Below are 7,653 nucleotides of genomic sequence, written 5' to 3'. Positions count from 1 at the left end.
TGATATAGCACCATATAAAAAGGTTATTAAAAATGTATTTGAAGGACTAGCTTTGTCAATACCTATGCACTGGAGAAGTGGAGGGTTTCCCAGCTCAGGCAGTGAGGTACACCTAGTGAGGGAGTGATTACTGCAGTAATAGATTCTGGTAGCTTAAGTAAGACAAGCATTTTTAGACTTCACATGCAAAGAATCACCCTCTTATAAAAAGATGAGATACTCCGTAATACTGAGGTGAAATAAGAATATGCATTTAAAGGAATATTTCCAAGTAGATATTAATGTGTTTGGGGTAAGAAGATAAAATAGAGCAGTTTAGAGGGATAGAAGAGTACTGGCAGGAATTGGTTTAGTTGTTGATTCTTTTTTCCATGGTAATCAGAGGGGTTTTCAGAGATAATCTGTACATTCCCTGAAGTGTTGTGAACATAGCAACAAAGTGGCAGCACATAAAAATTTTAAAGCACAATTAACTCCACTTTGAGAACTGTCTTGAATTCAGACATCCCTGACCTTGCCACTCATTTTTGGACTAAATAACTGCTTGATCAAGATTCAGTATTCCTGCTATGGAGTTTTGACAAGTCTTCCAGAACCAAATGAAAACCAGTCAATCCTGTTTTATTGCTGTAAATTATAAGCCTAGAACAAAAAGAGAGCAAGAACAGAAAAAGCCAAGCTTTCAAACCCTTCAGCCATTTAAGACAATGGTAAGAGAGGTAATAATTTATGTCTAATTATTATTGTGGGGCTTGGGTTTTTTTGATAATGCTCCCACTGAAGAATGCATAATATACTTTACTCCTCCCATTTATAGATGCTGCCACTTTCCGTTTTGTTCTCAAGTACCATAGCTGAGGTGTTTCTTTGGCTGTTTGCAGCAACATCTTTCACTCCAGCTGTCAGCCCCCGTTGAAATGAGAAGGTAAGTGCCAGCTGCCTCAGTTAAGCTGCCAGCTCTCACACAGGTTTTGTGCAATCCTGTCCTTGTGAGTCCCAGCTCTGAAACAATCAGCTGCATTCTGTGTTGCTGTTTTCAGTGCACAATTGTCTGCTTTTCCAAGGTTAATTTAATCAGCAGAAGTGCCTATTAGTTTTTGATGACTTTCTTAAGGATGTAAGGGCATTAAGTACTAAACCCAGCACAATTATTCTTGTCCGAAGAGGGTCTCTTTGTCCTATATTGGGAATCTGGGGCAGCTCTTGCCTAGGGGTGATAGGTCCACTCCCATCAGGACTTGCTGAAATCTCTTCTGTTTGTTCTCCCTTAGCAGTGATGTGTAGTAGCAGAACACAACAGAGGTTTAAGAGAGCAATATGGTAACATCTAACAAGTTTTCATAACGTGTTGTTGTGGGCTTTATGGGTGTTTGCGTGTTTGGTTTTTTTTTAATAATGCTTAAATATGTTCTGGACTTCTTGTGCATTGATGCACTTACACGACAGCCTCCAGTTGGGATTCCACTGACTTTCCTGAGTTCACAGATGGGCATGTAGTAACTCCAGACCCCAATCCTGCTGTGGACTTAATTCCATTGTGTAACATTCTTTATAAAACTTCTCCAAGCTGAGTCAGGTTTATGAGCCATCCCATTGCATCCCTTTCCCACCCACTGATCCAACTCTGAATTCTACATAAATATATATTACTATAGAATCAAGACAGGGCCCTGAATATTGCTTTCTGAAAGGCATACAACTGGAATTTAAATAATTTTATCTGCATGCAGCTTACACACACAAAAATCTTCAGTCCAGCCGTAAGCTGTCAAAGCTCTTTGCAAGGCATCTGCTTTAATGTGTGCTGTTAAAAGTGATTGTACCCAGCATCAGCACTGAATGGGCCCTACTCCTGAACAGGCCTTACAGCATTGCTGCCTTCCACCCATTAGCTATTACCTGAAGCTTCCAGCTTCTAGCTCTGACCTCCACAGAGCCTGTGTGAACGTGGCTTGCAGGTACCTGGTGAGAGAACATGCTAGAAACCCTAAGATTAATGCTTAGTGCTGAGAGGTGTCACGAAGGAAGTGATGCTCGAGGACCCCCCGGGGCAATACATCTGTGCTGCAGCAGCGGCTCTCAGACTTCACCAGACTACCCAACCTTTTGCAGAAAGAACACCCTGCACCACCTTACATGGCTTTGTCGTGACAATTTTTACTCCTGATCTGTAAAAATCAGGCCGTATTTCAGATATTCGCCTATTTTTGATTTCTCCTCTTGCGGGTTTTTTGCTTGACTGGATGCGTGGCCTCCCGACCAGTTTCATTTCCTGGTTTTGCGAACGTCCCAGGCACCGTTCTGCGGCCTGGACGCTCCGCACGCAGCCGCAGCGCTGACCAGCTGGCAGCGCGATAAGCGACCAGCCAGCGATGGCAGGAGCGGTAAGGCAGCTGCGGCCTCCCCGCCCGCCCCTCGGCGGGCCCCGGACAGTGCGCGGTGAGTCGCGGGCTCCCCTCGACACCGGCTGCTACACCGGTCTCAGGGCGAGCCCCTTCCGGCGAGGAGCGGGGACACAGCCTCTCTGGGGGTGGCGGGAGGGCTGCGTGACTGCCCCTTAGTGACAGTCGGGAGAACCCGTGAGCGGTGGCTCCATAGCTCAGTGGTTAGAGCACTGGTCTTGTAAACCAGGGGTCGCGAGTTCGATCCTCGCTGGGGCCTCACAGCGCAGTTTTTAGGTAATACTGCATTCCCCAGAAACTGGTTTCATTTTGGGCTATTTTTGATTGTAACGGACTGGAGCGCGCTTGCGAGCTCTTTGGGCTTCTTAGCAAGAGGAACGATCCGGAAGCAAAACCTTTTGGTATAATCTCAGTGTTAACATTGATGCTGGTCACCGAAGTACCACATGGCTGTGCTTTGTGCTGGCAGAGGAGTTGGGGGAACAATAAGCTCTTTGGGAAGCAGGATGGCTGAGTAAGTATTTGTACAGCTCACATCACAATTTCCCTGATGGGAGCTTTGGCAAAATGCTGTTAAGGGGCTTTAAAAGGAACAAATTGCCCCTGAGTGGAGAATAAACTGGACAGGATTATCTGACTCTTGCCTGTGTGTCAGGCAAGCTGAGCTGTTGGTTTTATTTCTGTATTGGAACCTAGACAAGGGAGGTGTCATTTTGTTTATTTTTTTTTTTTTTTTACTTTTGCTTTTACACTATAGGGAAAGAGCTAGAAACGTCCACACAAATCCTCTAGAGCACCACACTTTTAAAATGTGCATTCAGGGTTGTTTTTCAAAACTCTTCTGAGCAAGCCTTTTAGTTTCTAACATTGCAAACACTACAGCAATCGTTACCAATACCAAGAAAGGGAATTAATACACACACTTTGGCAAGTGGACATGCTGCAAGGTGCTCATACAATGGCAAGAGCTGTTGCACAGGCAGGCAGCTGCTGGAGGCTTGATGGGCTAAGAAGCACACGCGGGCTGTGGTGTAGCAGTGCAGCCTGTTACACCCTCCTGCCTCCTGTCACAGCTCCTCCCCAGCCTCCTTTCTCTGATGAGAGTAGAACAAAGTTGTGCTGATGCACAGGGTTATGCCATTGCTGTGGTGAGAGGAAAGGGGTCTGTCAGGCTGTTTCCTCCTTATGGCAGGAGTCATGCTGTGCTGTGAGGCCCCACAAAACATTTGAATTTGCTGTGCTTTGGGGTTCTTGCACGTAGAGTTTGCTTGGAATAATTCCTGTTTGCAGCATTGTCTCCCCATCACCCAGGAAAACAGTGCTTTGTCCTCATCCAGTGTTACCAGCTGACCATCATCCTGGTACAGCAGTCCTCCCAGGGTCCTTGCGGCAGGTTCGTGTCTCATGAGAGGGTCAGTTCTCTCGGGGGCTGGTTGGAGACTGAGTACAGTTTCTCTGTGGACAGGGAGCTGGGTTTCGCCATGACCAACCACAGCATTACCAGAACCCTGGGGTGCCACGGATGGCCTGCAGAAGCAGTTAAGTGTGTGCTCATAAAGGTTTTGTAGTTTGTTTAGTCTCTCCCAGAGTGAACAAGTAGGAACTGCCTCTGCAGCTGGGCCTGGAACAGTCCAGCAGAACCGTTTGCATGTTCAGGGGCTGAGGCTATGGTTTTTTCGCCATGGAAGAGAAGATACTGAAGCAACACTTGGTTGCTGTGTTCCCTACATCCACAAAGTGTCACAGCAACAGGGTTCAGCTATTCCCGTTTGCCGTAGCTGTGTGTATGAGCTGCCACGAAAGGCTTTCTAAAGCGCTGACAGGTTCCAGGTGTGCCGCTACAGCAGTGTGGAAGCGTCAGTGGGGGCTGAGCATCCGAACCGCGCCTCCATTTCAGGGCTCCCCCGACAGCGCCTTCGGCCGCGCGGCTCTCACTCAAGCGGCCGGGAGCGGCCGATGCAGCCGGAGGCCTCCAGAGGGAGAGCCAGCTCCTCGCAGCCGTTGCCGCCGGCACTGCCCCGGGAAACAGAACCCAGCGGGCAGCAAGGAGGGGAAGACCCAGGCCGGTGAGAGCCCTCGGTCTTCCTTCCGCTTCGATCATCTGTTCCCTAATGCTCTCAGCCGCGAGTGCTGCTGTTGTGGGGCCGTGACGGGCCTGGCCATCCACAGCAGGATCTGTTAAGGGGGCACGGCATTTCATTGCATGCTGCCCTAAATACCGAGTTTGCTGCCGGTGTGATTGAATTTTCGTTTTTTTTTTTCTGAGATGCTTCTTTACAATTAAACAGGGCCTGTTTTAAAATAGCGGTCTTAAGGGTAGTTTATAATTGTTCTGCTGTCATATTGTGTATAGCAGACCGGCTGATGTGCTGTTACAGCTGACCGCACAGAGACCTGCAGCCTCCTGGCTCCATAGCTGTCTGTGGGCCCAGTCTGTGGACACTGCCCAGTGGCAGGCACTGTCAGCACCACTCTCTGTCCCCAGCATTCACACACACGCCGGAGTGGAAAGCAGGAGGTGGGGCCAGGTCTCCCCTGAGCTGATTTTCCTCACCATCTCCCATGGGACACCTATGTACCTACCGCCCCCTGATGCCAGCCAGCAAGTGCCCCCACATTTCCTCCATCCTCTACAAGTGGTGTCATTTCTTGCTGTAAGGAAAAAAATCTGCTTTATTAGCAGCTGTTGCTACTGAAGATGAGAAACGTGCTCAAAATACCTAAGGCAACCTTCACTAGGTCCAGTGATACAGTAATTGGTGATACCATGTCGTGGTTTAAACCCAGTCAGGCAACTTGTTCACTCACTCCCAGTGAGTGGTGCCGGGCTGACAATAATTGAGCCCCCCCCCCCCCCCACCGGGGCTCTCCCCTTCCCCGCTCATACCACTAGAAAATGTCTTTATGGTTTGTTCCTCCAAACTATGGTAAGGGGCCTGGACAGTACTAATTGTGTTTTCATTTTGGACCATTAGCAGAGCCCCTGAGAATTGCTGCAGTATCTGGAAAGACAGATACCTTGCCATCACTGAGGGCATTCTGAGCATATCTCAGAGATATTTCTCTTTGTTATGTTGTGGGGTTTTTTTCCCAGGAAATTTATACCATCTTGCTCAGCTCAACATCAGGAGGCCTTACACAAGAAGAGGCTGTTTACTTCACAAGTCTGCTATTTTTCTTCCAGATATGTAACAAAAATTGACATATCTAAGCATAGCTTACTGCAGTGTGATATCATTTTTGACAATGGGAATAGGGAATCAAAGTCAATTACTGTGAAACTGGTTTAGTCAACAGAGGAAAAATGAAATATAAACTCTTCCAGTCTTGCACATGCTTTAATACTGTACAGATGCTGCCAAAACTTCACAAATTTGTAGAAAACACAACCAACCTCTTTTCCACCAAACTCCAAGCACTTTCAAAGTATAAAAATATAAAACAATGTTTTAATTTGTTTAGTTAGAAAGGAGCTAAAAAAATTCTCACTTGTAATTATGGACTTTCTACAAGTACTCTAAGTTTGATGACTGGATTTGTGCCAGTGAGGTAAAGACAAAAAGTGGAAGTTGAGACTTCTTTTTTTCCTCACCTGATACAAATGCAGCTGTCAAAAAAAGCATTCAGTGAACAGTGAAAACATTTACTTGTAATAACATAAGCTGTTAACAGTAACATCAAGAAGAAAAATGTGTTTGTCTTCTAAAGATACTGTTTTTAGTCAGACATTTAATTCTGTTTTTCTGGTTGCTAAAACAACACAAAATTCCTTGTGTCTGACAAGCTATAATGCTTCTAGTCAGGATGTTCCACACTTTGATGCCTGACCACTTATTTTTACAAGTTTAATGTTCCTCTTACTTTGTGTATAGTTCCTTTTGTAGTGTGTCATTAATAAATTTGCAAGTGTTGTTTGAAGGTAGGTAGAAAGAAATCTGAATACCATAATCACCAGCTATGATACTGATCCAGTCTGGTATATCCTGACCTCTAGACTGAGCTATATCCTTTCCCCGTTTCCTCCTCCTCTGTCAAAATATCCTTTTTAAAAGAAAGTAATTAAAATACTGCTTTTCAAGTCCAGATGAAAGTTAAATGTATCCCCAGATGAAATGGGAACTCAATGCATTGGGACTACGAATGATGATGCAAGGCAATCTTCACAGAGGAGTAGCAGTAGATTAATCTGTATTTGCTGGTATTCTTGGAAAAAGACCATATTTCTGAGCCAGTTAGCTATGGATGGAGAGACAACTAATGAACCCATTTGGCTTCTGGTATATGGATATTATTTACTGTGATGTTAACATATGAATAAGGATGCTTAAAAAGAGCAGGGGCCTCTGGTAATGAGAAAGTGCAGATGAATGCAATCCTTCAGTGTTAGCCGGGAGAGTGACTGTGGTGTTTTAAAGAAAAATAATGTTTTCCATATTTTCAGGGAATCTTTTCTAACTCTTGAAGAATAGAAAAAAAAAAAAAAAAAGCAAATACAAATGTCTTATTGAAACTCACGAAGTTCAACAAGGCCAAGTGCAAGGTCCTGCACCTGGGTCAGGGCAATCCCAAGCACAACTACAGGCTGGGTAGAGAATAAATTGAGGGCAACCCTGAGGAAAAGGACTTAGGGGTGTTGGTCAATGAGAAAATGCACATGAGCTGGCTTCAGTGTGTGCTCACAGCCGAGAAAGCCAACCGTATCCTGGGCTGCATCAAAAGGAACATGACCAGCAGGTCGAAGGAGGTGATCCTGCCCCTCTACTCTGCTCTCGTGAGACCTCACCTGCATTACTGTGTTCAACTCTGGGGCCCCCAGTGTATGAAGGATGTGTAACTATTGGAGGGAGTCTGGAAGAGGCCACGAAGATGATCAAAGGGGTGGAGCACCTCTCCTGTGAAGACAGGCTGAGGGAGTTTGGTGTGTTCAGCTTGGAGAAGAGAAGGCTCCGGGGAGACCTTAGAGCAGCCTTCCAGTACCTAAAGGTGGTTTATAAGAAATCTGGAGAGGGACATGTTCCTACAAGGACATGTAGGGACAGGACAAGGGGGAATTGCTGTAAGCTGAAAAAGAGATTTAGATTAGATATTAGGAAGAAATTCTTTACTGTGAGGGTTGTGAGGCACTGGAACAGGTTGCCCAGAGAGGCTGTGGATGCCCCATTCTTGGAAGTGTTCAAGGCCAGGTTGGATGGGGCTTTTGAGCAACCTGGCGTAGTGGAAGGTGTCCTTGCCCATGGCAGGGGTGTTGGAA

The 7,653-nt window shown here is 46.0% G+C and overlaps 1 non-coding gene across 1 annotated transcript; it reads left to right on the top strand.

The window, feature by feature from the left end:
* Nucleotides 1–2,588: 2,588 nt before the first annotated feature.
* On the top strand, nt 2,589–2,661 carry TRNAT-UGU (transfer RNA threonine (anticodon UGU)). Its single transcript has one exon. It is a non-coding gene; the product is annotated as a tRNA-Thr (tRNA).
* Nucleotides 2,662–7,653: the final 4,992 nt, after the last annotated feature.

Source organism: Pezoporus flaviventris, unplaced genomic scaffold, assembly GCF_033815535.1.
Source record: "Pezoporus flaviventris isolate CSIRO_AGI_PZ_B2104156 unplaced genomic scaffold, CSIRO_AGI_Pfla_v1 ptg000036l, whole genome shotgun sequence".
NCBI lineage: Eukaryota > Metazoa > Chordata > Aves > Psittaciformes > Psittacidae > Pezoporus > Pezoporus flaviventris.
The sequence above is the reverse complement of the archived record's forward strand: the minus strand, read 5'-3'. Positions and strand labels throughout refer to the sequence as shown.